The 19,214-nt window shown below is 36.4% G+C and overlaps 1 non-coding gene across 1 annotated transcript; it reads left to right on the forward strand.

The window, feature by feature from the left end:
- The first annotated feature begins 4,597 nt into the window (after positions 1-4,597).
- On the forward strand, positions 4,598-4,739 carry LOC127186029 (small nucleolar RNA SNORA48). Its single transcript, XR_007830284.1, has one exon. It is a non-coding gene; the product is annotated as a small nucleolar RNA SNORA48 (small nucleolar RNA).
- The last annotated feature ends 14,475 nt before the right edge of the window (positions 4,740-19,214 follow it).

Below are 19,214 nucleotides of genomic sequence, written 5' to 3' on the forward strand. Positions count from 1 at the left end.
AATAACTAAAAATATACATGGCAAAACTCAAAAAGCTTTCTGAATGAATATAAGAAAACCAGACAATTTTCTAGATAAGTACAGTAATAAACTGGAGACAACAGGTTAAAAGAAAAAATTGATATAATTTGTCCAATATTAATAAAAAAGATAAATTGTCATTAAATTACGTAAAGATAATCTTATAGATAAAGGAGCCCCTTAGAAAAACTAGAATTCTGAAAATGGAGAAGTGTAGCTCCATATTTAGCAGGCTTCTCAAATTTTGTCAAAGCAAGAACATGAATAATTTAAGACATCAGGGAAGCCAAAATTCAAAGTATCCCACTGAAATCCAAATTGAGATAGATCAAGTATTTCCTAAAAATAAGGGTGGTGGTGGCTGAAGAATACTGAATTCACTTATGAAACTGCAAAAGAATAAAAATAAACAAATAAAAATTAAGAATGCAGAGAAAGACAACTCAAGCATAGTAGAAAACGTAATCTGATACCATACAAATTAGAAAAAGTAAAAATATTGAAAAATAAATATAACAAAAAAAAATTAAAAACAAAACAAAACAAAACAAAACAAAAGAAAAGAAAAATAAATATAACACACAAAATACATCCAGCAGGCATACTCTCACAAAAATGTACGAAAGAGAATATCAAACACAGCAACACAAAGAAAATATGTTCCTACCAGACCTTTTAAATGGTGACTAAACAGAAATGAAATAATAGAAGACTTGTATAAAAGTCAAAATAATACCTTTCAAGCCTATCCATGTCCTAATCTGAGGAATTCACCAATAGCTTATATGTCAAAATTTACTTCACAGAATGTTGCCTGTGCATTTTATGTCATATCAATAAATCATTTCTGGGCTACGATGAAGAAACATTCCCCTATTTTTAAAGTAAGTTAATGGATTTAAGCCTTTGTTCTTTAGATAGGTCAATTTTAATATGTTGTAAGAACATAATTTCATTCTCTACTTCTAGATATGTACTCATAACAGCATCACTTAATTAATAAACATGGTCAGTAGTGACAATGGTGACAGTAACTTCAGAGAACTAATATGAAAAATATGTCTCATGTCAAAGCCCTGAATAAAATGATAGGTGTGCGTCAAGAATCTGACAGATAACCACTTCTAGGAATTATGGTTCAAATGAAACAAACAAACAAACAAACAAACAAACAAACCAGATGGTAGCTATTACCAAAAAGCAAAATCTACTTCAAAGTAAAATAAATATAATAATGCATATCTATAAACAGAAAGTTAATTATCCAGTAGAAAGACACAAATGATTATAGAAGAGAAGAAAGTTGCTGAAATAATTTTTAAGTGTAGAGAAGGGGATTTTGTGTCATAGTAGGAAGTACGGGGAATTATGAGAATAGAGGTGCAGAGAAAGATGAAATATACTAGTATAGTATATGTCCATATAGAGTTACTCTCTGAATAGAAAGTGAGGTCAACCTTGAAAATGAGGGTGGAGAGGTGTCTAAATACATTAGTAGCTAGGAGAAGATGTAAAATAATTTATAAATTTGGAATTATTTTGCTTTTTTAAAGTCTTGACCCCATTACTAAATTGTTTGGCCTGTTTCTTCACTAGTCTACAGATAATTTGCTATGGTATTCAGGTTTGAAGTAATCGTAGGTAATGATTATTATTAAGGTAAGAAATTAATTTTCCACTTGCTGTTACTTCAGTACTGCTTTTTCTGAATCTGCAACAGTCATGCATGAATACAATCATGAATTCCAGGGACTCCTTAAGTAATCTAGTTCAATGATACACCAGATTATATAACAAGTAATATGTTATTTGGCCTAAGACTAGATACCTCTAGTCCCAGATACTTGAGCACATAAGGGACGAAGACTATTTAAACTCATACATTTGACCAAATCCTGCACTATATAATGGGACATTTACTCAAAAATAAAGATAAAGACAAAAATGAAAGAAAAAAGAAACACAGTAAGAAAGTGAAAAGTAAAGATAATTAGGGCCTTACAACATATCCTCTGGTTGCTCATCAAGGTGATTTAAAAAGGCTTTTCTTTATCTTTCCTCCTTTCTAGAAAAAAATTGTTCTCCCATAGAGTCCTGCATAGTTACAGGCCTCAAATAATTGCATTATACATTTAATATAAAAATTTCCAAAACTATGAGTGAAAACCAAAATTTTCACATTTAATTGTTAATATTTTAAAATATTTTATATGACAACGAAAATAGTGCTATATCCTACTGGAACTCACTGCTGGACTCTTGGTGGAGAAGTGAGAGTGGTATGGAAGAATGTGTGTGTGTGTGTGTGTGTGTGTGTGTGTGTGTGTGTGTGTGTGTGTGTGTGTGTATGTGTCTGTGTGTTTAAGAGCCATAGGGTTCAGGAGCCCCAGAAGGCCACTATCAAGGCCAGTGGATCTGGAGCCAGAGGGGCCTGCATAAACTGTTGTACCAACTAAGGACAATACATGCAGTAAACTTAGACCCCCTGTTCAGATCTTGCCAATGCACAGCTCATTCTCCACAGTTGTGGGAAGAGCAGGGACTGCCTCTGACATGAACTCTGGTGCCCCCAATTTGATCACTTCCCCTTGGTAGGGAGGCCTGGAAGCCACATAAAGAAAGGGAAAGCAGGCTATCTGGATGAGACCTGATAGTCTGTGATCATATGGTGAGGGAGGAGGTCCCTTTCTGTCAGAGGTCTAGGGGAAGGGAATAAGTTGGAAGATGGAGGGTGGGAACAGAAAGATACAAGCAAGAGGGATAACAATTGGGATGTAATCTGAATAAAGATAAATGAAAAGAAAAAATTTCCAAAACTATGATTGAAAACCAAAATTTTCATATTTAATTGTTAACAACTTTTTATGCTTTACATAACAATGAAAATAGTGGTATATCATTCTAGTTATGAACTCATGTGATTTAAGCATATGTACTATTCTGCTTGTTTTAGCAAATACAACTGTTTTCTGCAGTATGTTTTGGAATATTTCTGATTCAAGTTAGAAAATATCTTACATTTCCATTGCAAACAATTATATTTACTTTTTTCTCTGTGGATCATGAAATTCTTCTCAGGGATCTGAAAGAAACTGGATTCTTAAGAGAAATATGATGTAATATGAGAATCTTGTGGCATTACCTTTGTTTTGTAAGTCAATAGCTATTCATTACTTCATGAGAATTTTGTTTTGATACCATCTTTCAGTATATATAGTATTACTCAGGGGGAAAAATTGGAACAAAACAATTAGTATTTCAAGAACATGGTTCCAATAAAAAAGAATTATGCTTGAAGGAAGGAACAAGAAAAAACGTGACAACATACTTCACATTTCCATTTACATGAAATCCTAGTATTCAATGCATGATGTCTCAAAACAAAACAATGTTTATAGGTAGATGAGGAATTCTAAATGAATAAGAAAAGATTACAAAAGTGCATGAAGAAACTTTGGTGTCGGGTGATGCACATATGTTAATTATCTTAAATGTGGTAACCATACTAAATGTGAATGCATATGCCATAACTTCTGAAAAACTTTAAGTGGTGCAATCTTAAATGTAAAAATTCAATATATCCCACCTGTATACTAATGAAAGTATCAAGATAAATTAGTTGAACATGAGAATATTAATTTGTGTTTTGTCTTAGAAAACCATATCATTCAAGTGGCTCCAACTTCAGAGATAATGAGGTGGATGTGCTTAAATGGAAAAGGCAAAGGAAAACAAGAAAAGCCAATATTCACTTGTACAGTTGTTGAGCAACAAAAGGCTCATCCTTGGATGACAGATTCTCTATCCAGGAGTTTTTGTATGTGTAGTCATAGCTATAATAGAAAGAGTTCAGGAAGAAGGAAAAGTTCCAAACACATTGATATAAATTCTTGTGGAACAGACTTAAGTCACAAGAGATGTGACATAGTATGATCCAAGAATTTCTAAACTCTCTCTTCTCACAGAAGTTCATCCATAAGACATTTGATTGCTTCCCGTTTGAGAGGTGAAATATATTCACTGGTGCAACAAACTTCATCAATATTGATGGCATAAGCTCTTTCTAAATGAAGCTTAGCTTTGTTTTGCTTTTATGATATTGGGATTTGAGTCAGAGTCTCATATACTCTACATAAGTGATTGACTACTAAGCTATATTTAAAGCCCATTACTTCCCCTTTTTTTCTATAATTGAAATTGTGCTACTCTTTTACTTGTACTTTTCAAAAGACTCTAGCGAGTTCTAAACAAGATATGACCAATCCTATTTAGGAACATGAATAAAATGGCAATTATCAGCTATCCACTTGAAGAACTAAAGCTTAAATGTTTTAAAGCCAGAGAACTTGAACTTTCATCTTAAACTTAACAAATTTAAAATTAAGAAGCCCTAAAAGCTTTTAGTGCATGAAAAGATGAAATATGTCAACTGTGCCCCCCACTTAGGCCTGCCAAGGTCAAATTGCCTATAAACTTTGACCTACAGATAGTATAACTTTAGGGGAGATTCAGAAAACTATTTTTCACTGTGAAGTACCTCCTAGGAAAAGGAAATAAAAATTATGCTATTCTCTCCTGTCCTGGAAGTGGACAAAGAGACATCTTGGTGGTGGTGGTATTCTTATATCAGTCAAGGAAAGAGCAGATAGCATTCCTTTGTTCATCTTAGCTTGATGCCTGGCTTGGTGACCAAGCTGTTTTATACCCAGTCCTCATGAAAATCAAATCAAATCAAATCCAGACCATGCAGCATGGGAAGAGGAAGATAGAGACGTGCAGACTGTCATACACCCCACAGATCTGCCCTCCAGTTCATGGCACAGGTGGACCATACACACCTACTTGCCACCATGCTATGGAGCACTGACAGAGCAGGTCACCCAGGGTTCTGCCAGCTGGGTGGCTAGCCTGCAGTGGGAACCATCACAATGAGGGAGTATGTGGTGGTCAGATGGGAGAGAAAGAGAAGTGGAGCAGCTTGAGCATTATGATGAGAAACAGACCCAAAGAGTCGAGGGTAGAGAGGAGTAGCTTGCTGGGAGTGACTAGCTCCACTATCTTGGACAATGATGAGGTCCTACCCCAAGCAGCCATTGAGTGCCATGTCAGTGTTCGTGTCTATGCAATGGCAGGGATCTGTCTTGATGTCTGTGGCTTATGTTATCACTAGAGAATGTCCCTGGTTGGGACAGCTGTAGGGGAACACAGGGATATTGAGGGGCTGTGCATAGCTTGCCCCATCCCTCACTGGATAAGGAATTCTGGAGAGGTGGTCCCATCTCTCACCAGTGGCAGCACTTAGCAGAGCAGGGCCTGTGCTTCACTCAGGCAGCACAGTGGAGCCGGCACTGGCAGCAGGGGTATGGGTGAGTTGGCCCTGAAGTCATGAGTCTAGGAGATCTGGCATGGACACTCATATGCCTTGGGGTATTGGGGTGGCATGGGGAAGCAGGAATCCCCCACCTCACCACCTCCAGTAGACAGGAAATCTGTCCAGAGAGTCATGAGCTTGGGAGAGCTAGCCATGTTTCTCAGCAGCTGAAGCACTCAGGAGAGCAGTACTTATAACTCACCTGCAGAGTACAGCAGAGCTGCCCCTGGTGGTCAGGGTGCAGATGAGCCAGCACCAGGGATGATAGCACAAGAGACCATGGCCTGCCACCCTTCTGCCAAGAGGTGGCTTGGGTGGGTGGGTGGGGCAACGACCTCTGCTCTCGTGCCCCTCACCACCTGAGGCAGTCAGAAGAGCTGGCTCTGAAGTCAAGAGAACGGGTGAGCTTGCCCTGCCCCCTATAGCTGGAGCACTTGGATTAACAGAGGCTGCACCTCACCTGAGCAGGACAGTAGTGCTGGCCCCGGTCAAGGACGATCAGTTCAGCCAACCCTGAGGACAAAGGAAGGGAGAAGTGGACCCACTACTTGTCTGGTGTGAGATGGCCTGAGTAAAAGGGTGATGCCCTCCTTCTCTCCCCTTACCATCTGCAGTATCCGGGGGCCCTGGAGTCATGAGAGCTGGAGAGCTAGCTCTCGCTCCTCGCAGACTATAGCTCTTTGGAAAGCAGTCCCTGTACCTCATCGGGGCAAGACAGTAAAGCAAAGGGACAGGTGAGCCATCCCTGAGGGTGTGGGAGAAGCAGAGCTGTCTTAGCTCCTCACATGCTGTAGCACTTGGGAGAGGGGAGTCTTATACCTTGAATGGGCAGCATAGTGGAGATGGCTTGGGAGGTGTGGTTGTGGATGAGCTGGCCCCAAGGACATGAGAGCCGGAGAACTGATCCTGCTTATGGCATCATTGGGTGGGGATAGCTGGAACACTGTTGGAGTGCTTGTCTTGGTGGTGCAGATAAGGGAAAACCAGCAGATTGACTAGCTCAGTTACCACCCAGGCCCAGATCCAGGACTCTGAATTGGCCCAACCCAACATCTGCATCGTCTTTGAATGGTTGGGATGTGTGAAAGGGCCAGACTGGTGTTCCAAAGCTGCAGTATCTCCATGACACAGGGCTGCAACAGGTTAATAGGGAGGAGTCCCTATGAGGATCTAATATTGATGATGTCACAGAAGCCAAATGAAAAATTTCAAGTGAAGGAGTGCTTTATAAAGAAAATTGGTCTGAAATTTTCTTTCTTTGTTGGGTCTTTGTGTGCTTTAGGTATCAGGGTGACTGTGACCTCATAGAATGAGTTTGGCAATGTTTCTTCTGTATTTATATTGTGGAATATTTTTAGGAACATTGGTATTAGCTCTTTAAAAGTCTGGTAGAATTATGTACCGAAATAATCTGGTCCTGGATTTTGTTTTGTTTTGTTTTTGCTTGGGAGACCTTGAATGACTGTTTCTACTTCCTTAGGGGGTGTAGATAACTATATAAATTGTTTACCTGGAGGTGACTATAGCTGAGACTCCTAGCGGCTAGGGACTGGAGTCTGAAGTGGCCACCTCCTTAACCAGGCATGACTTCCAGTGGAGGGAGGGGGACACCAACCCACCCAATAACCTTTGACTCAAAACTTACTTTGCCTACAAGATGTTCAGGGATAAAGATGTAGAAGGGGTTGATGGAATGTCCAACCAATAACTGGCCCAACTTGAGACATACTCCATGGAAGAAAGACAACCCTGACACTATTAATGATATTCTGCTATGCTTGCAGACAGGAGCCTAGCATAACTGTCCTCTGAGAGGCTCCACTCAGCAGTGGATCAAAACAGATGCTGAGACCCACAGCCAAACATTAGGGGGAGCTTGGGAAGTCTTGCAAAAGAGTTGGGAGAAGGATAGAGGGACGTGGAGAGGAAAAGAACTCCACAAGACAGAGCCAACTAACCTAGGCCCATAAAGGCTTACAGAGACTGAAGCACCAACCAAAGAGCATGTGTGACCTCTCCCCATACACATATGTGGCTGATGGGAAGCGTAGTCTTCATGTGGGTGGAGTAGCATGATGAACAAGGGTGTCTCTGACATGGACTCTGCTCCTGGTTTTGGATCACTTTTCTCTAGTTGGGCTGCCTTGTCTGGCCTTGGTAGAGAAGGATGTACTTAGTCCTTCTGTAGCTTGATGTGCCAGGGTGGGTTGTTGGGGGCTTCTCCTTTTCTGAGGAGAAGGGGGGATGAAAGAAGTGGGTAGGAGGGTGGCTTTTCTTATACAATATATCCGTTCAATTCCACTCAGTTTCTCCCAACCTTTCCTACCTTATGGATCCCCTCCCTTTCTGTTCCTCATTAGAAAAGAACAGGCTTTTAAGGGGTAAAAACCAAACATGGCAAAATAAAATATGATAAACACAGCAGCCTGATAGGAGAAAAAGAGTCCCAATAGCAAGGAAAAGTCAGAGACCCACTTGTTCTCATAGTCAAAAGTCTCATAAAAATACTAAGCTAATAGCTATTTTGATAAATGTGTTTAAGCAATAGTACCCATAGAAAGTACTCCCAGGAGAGGAAAGTCATTATTAATCTTACCAAGCTAGGAACTCTCTCAGCTGTAATAACAACTGGTCTGGTGATATTTATGACACTAGTGCAATAGTGGCACACATGTTATAAGAATGACCAATCACTTTCTGATTGGACTTAAAACCTTCTCCACAAGATGGAACCCTGGTCCCATTAAATGGGCCAAAAACCTATGGCTGTTCAGGTCATAAGAATAAAGGGAGAACACAATAGAATTATTTATCTGAAGGGACATAGCAATAAACTACTAGCTAAATTATTATTGTTACACCCAAAGATTTTTTTAAATCTCTCAATCCTCACAGTAGAAGTTTCTTTTTGCAGCAGATGACAAGTAACAAAGTCCCACAACTGATCAACATGCAAGGAATAAGAATTTGAAGTGCCCAACTTGAAATGGGACATTTATATTATACCTCCTTCCTCCAACACTCAGAATTCATGATGCAAAGAGGAGACAGAAATACTGTAAGAGCCAGAGATAGTGGACAACTGCAACAAAACAGTGTTTTCTAGGCATGGCAGGGCCAGTACACATGAACTGACAGTGGCTGTGACTATCTATGCAATACATATACAATATCAAGGCAGCAAAATTTCCAGCATGGACAGGAAGGAGCTTGTGAAGTACATTGCTGAGGAGTTATTGGCAATTGATAATTGCTGAAGGAAGGGAAGTCGATTTATTTTTAAAGATGTGGTTTCTGAGAGATTACCCAAGCTCTGGTAGATGACCTTAATATAGACACACAAATCAGCAACATGAAATGGATTCAGTCCGTTTAAAAACAAAACAGGGGAAATAGGGAAGTAAATAGAGGAAAGGTAAAGAGGTGTGGGATGTAATCAAAACATATTGTATACAGTTATGAAAATCTCAATCAATGAAATGTAACAAATATGCAAACAAGTAAGGTGAATGATTTATATGTCATATAAATGGCATAGAAAAATAAGCATAGACATTGGAAGAATCTCAGAAGAAATATGCTTAGTGAATGCCCCCTCCTCAGTATATTCTTCTAGTTAATAGTTTGAGTTAGGAGTGCAGTACAAATTACTGTCCAGGTAAGAGTTGCTTGGACAGAACATCAAGTTAAGAATATTTAGCTTTCATTCTAAATGAAATAAGCAGATATTTCTACCTGAGTCTTGATTTGTTGTTTTTGTTTCTTTTTTTCCTGTTGGTGAATCACTTGTTGGGGAACTCTTCAAAAGGTCCACAGACAAACCCTGTCGTTGGAAGATGAGACAAAAACTTATTTCTTAAAGGCGAAGTTTACGGTATAGCTAATACATTTCCCCTTTAGTGGCTTCTCTTACAACTTCAGTTACTCCTGTGTCCCATATCACATTGATTCTAACACTTGATGGTTATTAACTGAACAATTTTTGACTCTTTAGTTAAGGTTAAGTACCAAGTATGGCACTCCTCTCTCCAGGAACCCCCAAGTTATAGTAAGTATCAAATGGTTAACCCATGTAGCTGACCTGCTACAAGGGAAAAAAGCGTCATATAGCCAGATCTGGTTGTACATGACTCTAACCTCACATACTTGAAAGGATAAAATGGAAGGATCATCAGTTTGAAGGTAGCCTGGAGTATGTTATGAGTTTGTTGCCAGCCAGGGAAATATAGCAGACGCCTATGTAAAATTTTAAAATAAAATATTTATAAGCATCAGCATAAAAGGATCATATCACAATATGATAAAGCTTATACACAACTAATATATGGCTGACATCATATGAAGAAAAACCTAAAAGTATTTTGTCTCAGGTCAGTAACAACAGACCAACACTCTCATCACTCTTATTCATAATAGTGTTAGAAATTTCAGATAGTGTAATTCGTGTAACAGAAAAGGAAAAGGATACAGATTATACAACTTCTTCATGATGAGATGCTATCCTTAGAAAATCATTCACTAAGAGTCTAATTAAATTGATAAAGAAATTTAGCAAAGATGCAGTCAATACAGAAAATACACGTGTTTTATAAAATAGCAGTGAACTTATTGAAAAAAAAAATATCAGGGAATCATCACATTATAATAGCTTCAAATGCCCAGGAATCACACTAACCAAGGAGAAAGATCTTTCAGTGAAAATTACATTCCACTAAATTAATTAATTAGTTGAAGAAGACACTAGAAGCTGGAAAGGTTCTGCCTACATGTTCAATTCCTGTATAAGATCAAGTAGGCCAAAGACACAGCAAAGAAGCGGGAGGTATTCATAAAGTCCCATCCACAGGTGAGGCAATATTGGCAGCTAATTTCTGCTGGTAGAATAAGTCTGCTTTTTACAGGAATGTAATCCCAAGAGGCTATACATATTCCAGTAGATAAACACAAACATTCCCATACAGGTACCACTGAGGATACTTAGTGTAAAAAGAAAACCCATGAGGTTGGGAGGGGAAAGGGGTAGAGAAATAAGGCAGAAATGGTAGGGGAATAATTATGGAGTAGATTTGACTAAAACACAATATATTAATATACAAAATTACTTTTAACAAGACTTTTTAAGAGACGATAAACAAGACAAAACTTTGTAACCTATAATTTTATGTATTTGTGTGCCTGTTTAGGAGATATATTTTTCTAAATCTATTTTAAAATTTCATGCACACACACACACACACACACACACCACAATCTGATTATATTCCTAGCAACTTTCCTAACACTCTCTCACTCCTGTAAACTCCTCTTCTCCATTAAAAATCCCCTTCCCAATTTTATATTTTTTTATTTTTGCTTTAAGGCCCACTGAGTATAACCAGAATTGTCCACAGGAACACTTTTATGGAAACTCATCCTTTTGAGCTGTATAAAACAATTTTAAAATTTAAAAAAATAGGAAATTTTCCAATTATGTTTTGAGTGCTTCAAAGACTGTATCTCCAATAATAGAAGACCACAAAATAGTATTTTTAGATCTCCCTTCTCACATAGAAACAAACAATACAAGTAAAATATTACTAAGTCAGAATCAACACTTCATAGCAAAAGTAACATCAGGTTGCAACAGCTGTTTGTGTAGTTGCAAGGAAAGCATGAGCAGAATGTAAATGAACTAAAATGATATATCTGAATTGTTAAAATTATAGTCAATTGACTGGATTTCTTTATATGTTTGAATACTATGCAGAAAATGCTTCCAAGAAAAATTCTTCTCCCATTAATCCTCTTAAGTATAAAGCTCCAATACTTATAGCAAATGTATGCAAGAAACATTATCGAAATTGATAGTAATTAACATTAAAATTGGTAATGTAAAAGTATGTACTGTATTTGTATTTTAAAACATCAGAGCCTTTTAAAATTTTTATTTAAGTAATTTATTCAGATTACATCTAAATTGTTATCTCCTCACTTGTATCTTCTCATTCCCCCCTCCATCCCTCTTTTACCCTATTCCCCTCTGCTAGGTCTGTGACAAAAGGAGACCTCCTCCTCCACCAAGTATTAACCAAAAAATAATAAAAATACATAAATAAAATAAACAATTAACTTATGAATAATATTAATAATAAAAATTGATCTAAATGTTTTAACAAATGAAAAATAAATTATTCTGTATTAGAGCTGCAAAATATTGAAAAAAACTGAATTGGAGGATATAGTATCCCATCTAAATTCCATGAAATGTTAACTCATGATTAAAACTAAAGGGGAACTCAGTCACAATTAGCTATGCACTATAAAGGCATTGTTTTAAAAAACGCTTACAATATAAAAGTTCACAACATCAACACTTGATATCAAGAACAGGAAGGATTGAAAGCACATTTCTGAAGTTGACAGTGGAGACAATGGAATGGATTTGAGTGATCTGGAAAATCATGGGTTTTTTCTTTCTTTTAATTTATGTATGTATTCATCTTTATATCTTGATAGCAGGCCCTTCCTTCCTTTCCTCCCAGTCCCAATAATCCCACATATGAGAGAGAACATATAACATCCATCTGTGTCTGGATTATGTTACTCAATGATAATTTTAAGCTCTATGAATTTCACTGAAAATTCAATAATTTCATTACAATTGAATAGAACTCTATTGTATAAATTTACAACATTTTTTTATTATTTGTTCCTCGGTTGACAGATATCTAGCTTTTATTCCATTTTCTAGGTATTTTAAATGGAATGGCTATAAGAATCTCTGTGGTAGGACAAAGAGTTCTTTGAGAGTGTGCTCAGGAGTGCAATACCTGGGTATTATGGTAGATCAATTTCTAGCTTTATGTGAGACCTGCATATTGAGTTCCATCAAAGGTGTGGCAGTATGTACCACTGAAACAGTAAGTGTTTCCATTTTTTATAGTTATAAATAAAGCTGCTACAAATTTACCTCTTTTATGGGGGATTTGTTGTTGTTTTGGTTTTTTTTTTTGGGACAGTGTTTCACTTAATAATGGTGACTGATCCTAAACATTTTACACACTTCTTATTTCAGCCTCCTTATTATTCACATTGAATATATGAATTAGCATGCGTGGATCATGTTTGTATTTGCACCATAGTTTGATTTTTTATAAGATAAATTTCCACGAGTATGAAAGCTTGTTATATGAGATTTTTTACGTTTACTGTTTTATGAAAATAACACACTACTCTGCAAAGTACCAAAGTAGACATTATAGTTCTTTTTTTTAAATTTTTTTTATTAATTTATTCTTGTTACATCTCAATGTTTATCCCATCCCTTGTATCCTCCCATTCCTCCCTCCCCCCCATTTTCCCCTTATTCCCCTCCCCTATGACTGTTCCTGAGGGGGATTTCTTCCCCCCGTATATGCTCATGGGGTATCAAGTCTCTTCTTGGCAACCTGCTGTCCTTCCTCTGAGTGCCACCAGGTCTCCCCCTCCAGGGGACATGGTCAAATGTGAGGCACCAGAGTATGTGAGAAAGTCATATCCCACTCTCCACTCAACTGTGGAGAATATTCTGACCATTATAGTTCTTATTTATTTATTTATTGTCTCATATATTACACCCTGACCACAGTTTCCCCTCCCTCCATTTCTCCCAGTAGCTCCCTCCCCACCTCCTCTTTTCCCCAGATCCACTCCTCATTCATTTCCCTTCAGAAATGAACAGGTCTTTCAGAGATATCAACCAAACATGGCATAACAAGTTACAATACTACTAGGCACATAAGCTCATAGAAAGCTTGGGTAAGGCAACCAAACAGGAGAAAAAGGATTTCAAGAGCAGTCAAAAGAGTCAGAGATACCCCAACTCCCACTGTTAGGAGTCCCACAAGCACACAAAGCAACACAACCATAACATATATGCAGAGGACCTAGTGCAGACCCATACAGATTCCCTGACTATCAAGTATCTGTGAACCCCTATGAGCCCTGCTTAGTAGATTCTGTGGGTCATATTCTTGTAATGTTATTGGCCCCTCTGGCCCCTACAATCCTTCTTTCTATTCTTTACAGAGCTCCCTGAGCTCCACCTAATATTTGCCTATGGGTCTGTGCATTATTCCCATCAGTTCCTGAATGAAGCATCTCTTATGACTATTTGGCTGGGATCTGGTCTATGAATATAGAAGAATATCATTAGGAATCTTTTCATTCACTCTTTCTCTGGGCTATCCATCTTCTGGATCCTGGCCATCCAGACAGGGTCAGGCATGAGCTACTTCTCATTATGTGTGGCTCAAGTTGGACCAATTATTGTTTGGCTACTCCCACAAGTACTGCGCCTCTGTTATCACAGCATATCTTGCAGACAAAACCGGTTGTAGGTTGAAGGTTTTGTGGATGGGTTAGTGTTACAGTTCCACCTCTGGAAGCCTTATCTGGTTACAGAAGTTGGGTGGTTCAGGCTCCTTATCCCCTGTTACTAGGACTCTTTGCTTCGGTCACCCTCACAGTTTCCATTGTCCTGGTTTCCACATTGCCTCTCCAAATGTCTTCCAATTTCAGTTGTCTCGGTACTCTCTCCAGCCATTCATTGCCTGAACCCTCCTGTTCTTATCCCCTCCTAGCCCCAGTCCACTGCAAAATCTATTGTATTTTCCCTTCCCAGGGAGATACATGCATGCTTCTTTGAGCACTCCTTGTTATTTGGCCGCTTTAGGTCTGTGAATTTTAGCATGATTATCTTTTACTTAACAACTAATATGACTTGTAAGTGAGTACATGTCATGTCTCTCTTTTTAGGGCTCGGTTACTGCACTCAAGATAATCTTTATAGTTCCACCCATTTGCCTGGAAAGTTCATGATGCCATTTAAAAAAAAAATAGCTGAGTAATATTCCATTGTGTATATGTACCATTTTCTTTATTCATTCTTTTTTTTCTTTTTTATTAATTTATTCTTGTTACATCTCAATGTTTATCCCATCCCTTGTATCCTCCCATTCCTCTTTATTCATTCTTTGATTGAGAGACTTATAGGTTATTTCCAGTTTCTGACATTTATGAATAAGACTGCTATGAGTATAATTGGTTAAGTGTACTTATGGTAGGATGGAGGATCTTTCGGTATATGCCCAGGAGTGATATAATTGGATTATAAGGTAGATTGAGTCCCAATTGTCTTAGGAATCACCATATTGATTTCAAAAGTGCTATTATTTTAGTCTTAACCAGCAGTATATAAGTGTTACAGTATCTAATATATTTCCAGTAATTACTATTATCTCATTTTTATTTTAGCCATTCTTGTCATTTGTGAAGTTATCCATGTGGAAGTCGCATCATATCTTTTTGAAATCAGTTTCTCCTTCAACTATATAGGCCTCAGTATCAAACTCATGTGTAGGCTTGTGGACAAATATCTTTACCCAATGAGACATTTTGTCAGTCACCCAGTCTAACTATATACCCTATAAGTTCTCTCACAGATAAAGTAATTTTAATTTAAAAATGTAATTATACATGGTTATATAATATTATTTTGTAGAATATATAATGTACTTAGAGCATATTGAGCACATTCCCTATGTCCCACTACCCTCTTCTTAATCTCTATCTACCCATTTTCCCATTATTCCACTTTGCCCCTCAGATTTGTTTCTATTTTTAAATTATCTGTATGTATGATTTTATGGATCTATGAAGTCAACCTGTATGAAAATCAATCATCAAAGGAATGATGATCTTAATGTAACTCTTGGAAGTCTAATATTGAGAAAGCAAACAGTAGAAATATACTTCAAGATGAGGACACAATTACGCAGTTTATCAAAAAAAAAAAAAAAAAAAAGACTCCAGTTGTCAAGGAAATCGTGCCAACACTTTGAAAATTGGAGTTCATGAAACTAAAAATCTTCTGTATGCCAAGAAAACAACTGAATATGAAGCTAGCCTACAGAATTTGAATTATTTCAATTTTAATTAAAATTGATGTATCATTTTTTTCTCTATGAATTGTGGTTTTGTGTCAAATCTAAAGGCTTGCCATATCTCTAGACTTTGAGGATTTTTTCCTATAAGTTTTTTACTCTAGATTTTATATTTAAGTCTTATATATATATTTACTGAATTTAAAAATAAAATGTGATATTTACAATGGAGTAGAATAGACATTGCAGAAACAAATGCACTAATATATAACCTATTAATTGTAATAGAGATGCCAACAACATATATTGGAAAAGGGACAACTTAATCAACAAATGTTCTGGGAAAAAACTGGAGATACATATGAAAAAGAATGAAATATGACATTTACCTTGCAAAATAAAAATTGGACCAATTCTTCAAATGTAAGACTATAAAAAAAACTCTATAAAAACCTCTATACATTTGTACAGACAGTGATCATGTCTTTCTTTCTTTCTTTCTTTCTTTCTTTCTTTCTTTCTTTCTTTCTTTCTTCTTTTTTCTTTTCTTTCTTTCTTTTCTTTTTCTTTCTTTCTTCTTATCTTTTCTTTCTTTTTCTCTTTTTCTTTTCTTTCTTTCTTTCTTTCTTTCTTTCTAAAATTCCAAATATATGAGCAGCAAAAGAAAAAAGTGACTAAATGTTATTATATGAAACAAATAAGCTTTGCACAACCAGATCAACATAGTTAAAAAGGAGATTAGATAATGGTAAAAATATCTGGAAGCCTTAGGCTTGTTGATGAGATTAATATCCAGTAAATATAATAAAGTAAAAATATCAAGCAAATATAACAGAAATATAGTCTTTGAAATAGCCATGGACACTGGCTATTTGAGAACTATATATTTCTCAAAAAAGAAAATACAAACCCATAAGTGTCTAAAAATCGGTCAGTATTATTAGAGGTGATGAAACTATGAATCAAACATTTTTATTTTCTCACTCTAGTAGTAATTGTTATTATAAATTACAAAGTAAAAATAATGAATTTTATAAAATTAAGAGAAAAATGAAATTCAGTTATTATTTTTATTCATGTAGATGTGTCTCTGCGTATATGACACATGGATGGATATTCCTGCAGATGCCAAAAGAGGGCACCGTATTCTCTGGAGCTGAAGTTACAGGCAATTGTGAGCTACAAAACATTGGTGCTATATACCTATTGTCACTCCTCTGGAACAGCAGCAAGTGCTCTTAACCACTGAGCCAACCAGTTCTTGTTTGATTTCTGTTGTTGTGATAGACAAAAACCAACATGTGCAGGAAAGCATTTATTTTCAGATATACGCTTCTAAGTAACAGACCACTGTGGATGGGGTAGGAACTCAAGGCAGAAACTTAGAAGTAGGTACTGAAGCAGAGACCATGGAGAAGTGTTGCTTACTGGTTTGTTCTTGTTCTTTCCTAGCTATGTTATATTTCCCAGGCACACCTACTCAGTGATGATAGCATTTACAGTTCACTTGATTTTGTAAAGTCAATCTGAAAATGTCTCGCAGACATAGCTATAGGGAAATCTCATCTGTACTATCCTCCAATTGAGATATCCTTAGATAACTCCAAGCTGTGTCAAGTTAACAATGTATTTAAGTGTAGAAAATAGAATCCAGTCATTTCTGGCCAGATGCATGGAAATGATAGATATTAAATGACAATGGACAGCTACACAAAGAGTTCTCAGAACATCTCTTTTTCATATAAACATTAGAAATGCTCCCTTGGGGCTGGAGAGATGTCTCAGGGTTAAGATCACTTACTGTTCCCATAGAGGACTCTGATTCAGATCCCAGCACCTACTAATGCCTTTTTTTGGCCACTATGGGCACTGCATACACATGGCATATAGGCACAAATGGAGCCAAAACACACAATATAATCAAAATAAATAAATCTAAAAATTATTTAAAATGAAATATTGTGCTTAATGTTTAACATGAAATGGGCATTATAAGATGTTAGCAGAAATAGGGGAAGGTAGGATAAAAAATGTTGGACAACAAGCAGAAAACCAAATTTAGACTGGATAATTGAGTTCTAATGTTATACAGCCCAGTAATAGTGACTATAATGTAAAATAATCTAAAGTTAGATTATTTTAGGAGCTAGAAAAGAGGAGATGTTACCAAGAATAAAGACGTAAGATGTTAGACATGCTAGCTACACAAAAATAAGTGATTACATATTTTATAACCATACTGAAATAGCACACAGCATTCCACAAAACATAAAATCTATTTTTACTTATCTTTGAAAATAATGTTTTGTTGAAATTACATGAATATACTTCAAGTGTTAATGGCAAGAATACAAGATAAAATTGCATTTGATAGCATTTTACTATTCATGTAACATAATTTATGTTGTTTATTTACTATAACAGTTTTTAGTCTAATTAACTGGAGATAATTTATTATCTCCCAACTGTTCAATAATGTTACTTTAATAATTTGAGTGTTCTTTTTACCCATATATTTTTTACAATGATGAAAACCTGATTTATCACTTCTCATCATTCTGATAGATTATAGGCACTGAGAATTCTGTGGAATTCTATTTACTTACTTTTTGTTTATTTTCCTTAAATTTATGCTAGTACAAACTATTCAGGAAGGTCTCAACAAATGACTTTTGAAAATAACTTGACTAGATGTATAGCATGCATTTTATCATGTCCAGAATGTTAGATTTCATACTAATTATAATGGGATAATAACACTATATTATTTCCTTCCCCAGCTCCATTACCTCCATATCAGCATAAGCACCAATTTAAGACCAAGAATTGGCTGTATTAAGTAACCAAAGTTATGAATCCAATTCAATTTTGTAGTGTCTGTGCACATAGACTTCTCATTCAAGTCTGTAAGTAAGTTTTTTTTTCTTTAGTGTTAGTGGAGTATCAATGCCTGATATAGAAAATACAATTTTCTTGTGGTCTGGGAGATACATTTTGCTTCTTCTCTTCTCTTGTCAACAACATTAGCAGATATAAATAGGTAGTTGATGTAGAAATGTATAGCATTTCTTTGAAATGAACTGTAGTCCTTAGCTTTTACAACAATCGTGTAGCTACTACAATATTTTCTGTCATCTTTCCTTGTAATTTGTGGTGAGAATTTAAAAGCATATTTGGAATAACACATGATTTCCCTTAAAGAAATAAAGACAGTATAAATCTTATATTTTGGGAACTAGGTGAAATAAAATAACATAAACTTTCTGTGATGCCTTCTCACTTGCTTTTCTCTGTGTACCTGAAGCCCAGAGACACTGAAGAAGCACTTGGGACTGATCAAGGACTTTTTCTTGGTGCTTTGGGCATTGTAATTTCACAGAAGTTGAACCTAATTACATATCCTTTTAAGAGACTCCAGGAAGTTCCCAGCATACACTTCCTCAAGCCACCCACACTGTTCTCTCCTATTTTTGAAGTTTTAGTTCTTTGAAATTGTCCTATGGGGCCAACACGCTGCAGAAATCAGAATTCTCAGACACTGACTCTTCCTGTGATCTTATCCTCACATAGCCTGTTGTGATTTTTTTCTTTAGTGGCAAAAAAGGCTTCTCATATGCTACAGACATCATTCTGGATATGTTAGCCACCCAAAGCTCAAAGGTGGAAGAACAGACCCAGAAGAGGTATTTTTAGAAAATTATCTGATTTGTAAGAATCAAGAGTCATCAAGATTTTACTCTTAAATGTCACAGTAGCTCATTCCCTTAATATTTATTATCTGGTGCCTCTTTGTTCTTTTTGTACTGAATGGCATGAACCATATCTTCAATTTAAAGTAGGAACCTGTTTCATGTTAATATACTTTAATGTTGTCTGAAATATATTTTCTATACACTGGGGTATAAGGTTAGAAGAAACTA

The sequence above is a fragment of the Acomys russatus genome, chromosome X (genome assembly GCF_903995435.1).
Source record: "Acomys russatus chromosome X, mAcoRus1.1, whole genome shotgun sequence".
Lineage (NCBI taxonomy): Eukaryota > Metazoa > Chordata > Mammalia > Rodentia > Muridae > Acomys > Acomys russatus.